We start from the raw sequence: 2,135 nt of genomic DNA, 5'->3' as shown, positions 1-2,135 counted from the left end.
TCACAAATGATACACAATTGCAGAAAATGCCTTGTCGTAGTGGGAGGATTGTTAAGCAACCTTAAAAGATTCATGTTTTGGGAGAGTTTTTTGAACTCGATCCCTGAAGGACATGAACCTGATCTCCGGACATATGACGAAGCACTCCAAGATGAATATGCAGCATCTTGGCAAAGAGTAATGAATAATAGAATTAGAATATATGTATTCTAATAAAATCTGGAAGCTTGTAGAACCACCAAGTGGTGTAAAATCCTTTGGGTGTAAAAGGTCTATAATAGGAAAAGAGGGATAGACAGGAAGGTAGAAACCTTCAAAGCAAGGCTTGATGAAAAAGGAAATTTTTTTTCACTCGTAGCCATGCTTAAGTCTATCCGGATTCTTTTATCTATTTGGCAAGTGGATGTCAAGACAGCATTCCTTAATGGAAGTCTTGAAGAAAGCATCCATATAAAGCAACCAGAAGGGTTCATTGCAAAGGGCTAAGAGCATCTTGTGTAAAGCTCAATCAGTCTATGGACTGAGGCAAAGCTTCAAGGTCTTGGAACATCTGGTTTATCAAAGTAATTCAGACCTATGGATTTATTTAGTAACCGGATACGTCTTGTGTATACAAAAGGTGTGATGGAAGCGTGGTGGTATTTCTTGTACTATACGTAGATAACATTTTTGATAGTTGGAAACAATATCAAAATGTTGTCAGAAGTAAGGGTATGGTTGTCCAAACAATTCGTAATAAAGGACTTGGAAGAATGTATATATTTTTGAGATCAAAGTAATAAGAGATCGCAATAAAAAATATATATTTTACTTATCCCGAGCTTGATACATCGGAAAAATCCTTGCTCGTTTTAAGCATGCAAAACTCCTAGAAAGGTTTCTTACCTTTTAAGCATGGAGTGTCTTTATCTAAAGAGATGTCTCCGATGACATCAAAGGAGATTGAGGACATGTAGGCAGTTCTTTATGCTTCGGCAGTTAGACAACCTAATGTATGCTATGCACGAGATCAGATATCTGTTTTGCCAAGGGCATAGTTAGCAGATATCAAAGTAACCCTAGACAAGGACATTGGACTGCAGTAAAGCATATATTAAAGTACCTTAGTGGCACTAGAGATTATATGCTAGCTTACAAGGCAGTTAATTTGGTCCTTGTGGGTTGCATGGATTTTGACTTCCAATCGGATAAGGACAATAATAAGTCAACCTCGGGGTTTTGTGTTTATTTTAGGAGGTAAAGTCATAACTATGGAAGAGTGATAAGCATAGGTGTTTTTCTGGACTCTATCATAGAAGCTTAGTATATGGCAAGCCTCTGAGGTAGCCATAAAAGATGAATGACTCAATAACCTCAAGATAGACTAAGATATGATTTCTGGTTTGTCCAAAGATTATTACAATTTATTGTAATAATGTTGGTGCAGCAGCAAACTCGAAGAAACCATAAGTCTATAAGGCAAGTAAACACAATAGAGCGCAAGTACCACCCAAAACGAGAAATCGTATAAACGAGGAGAAGTTGTTGCCGCCTAGATTGCATCAGGAGATGACCTATAGATCTTTTCACTGAGATCCTTAAGGCAAGAGCTTTTGATGGGCATGTTGAAGGGATAGGAATCAGATGTATGGCAGCAGATATAGCAGCTTAGTCTTTTAGTATAAGTGGGAGATTGTTAGGATGTATACTAAAAGCCTAGCTTTTGGTATAAACATTTATCTAGAAATAAGAATCACATTGGTCAAATGTCTACATTTATGATAAATGTAGTTGTTCAATTAATTTATATTGTAGATAACATGGTGTGTGGTGTCACACACAGAAGATCATGTTATTGGTTCCTTATAAATTATAAACAGTAGCTCATGACCAAGATGGAAAGGAACAAACCATTGGAAGGTCGTAGTGTAATTAGGTATTAGTTTATCTTAACTATATAATTACACTAGTACACTTAAAGTGTATTGAGTAGGACCATTTGAGGTCGTTTCTTTTATACTGACTTTATAAAGAAACAAAGACCTCGGTTATTATGGAAGTGTGAGCTCTTAATCCTGATATAATAACAAGCATATATATTTGATATTTATTTCTTTAATTTATCAATGGGTGAGATTTAGTTCGATGAATCAATA

The sequence above is a fragment of the Zingiber officinale genome, chromosome 6A, assembly GCF_018446385.1.
Source record: "Zingiber officinale cultivar Zhangliang chromosome 6A, Zo_v1.1, whole genome shotgun sequence".
Classification (NCBI taxonomy): domain Eukaryota; kingdom Viridiplantae; phylum Streptophyta; class Magnoliopsida; order Zingiberales; family Zingiberaceae; genus Zingiber; species Zingiber officinale.
The sequence above is the reverse complement of the archived record's forward strand: the minus strand, read 5'-3'. Positions refer to the sequence as shown.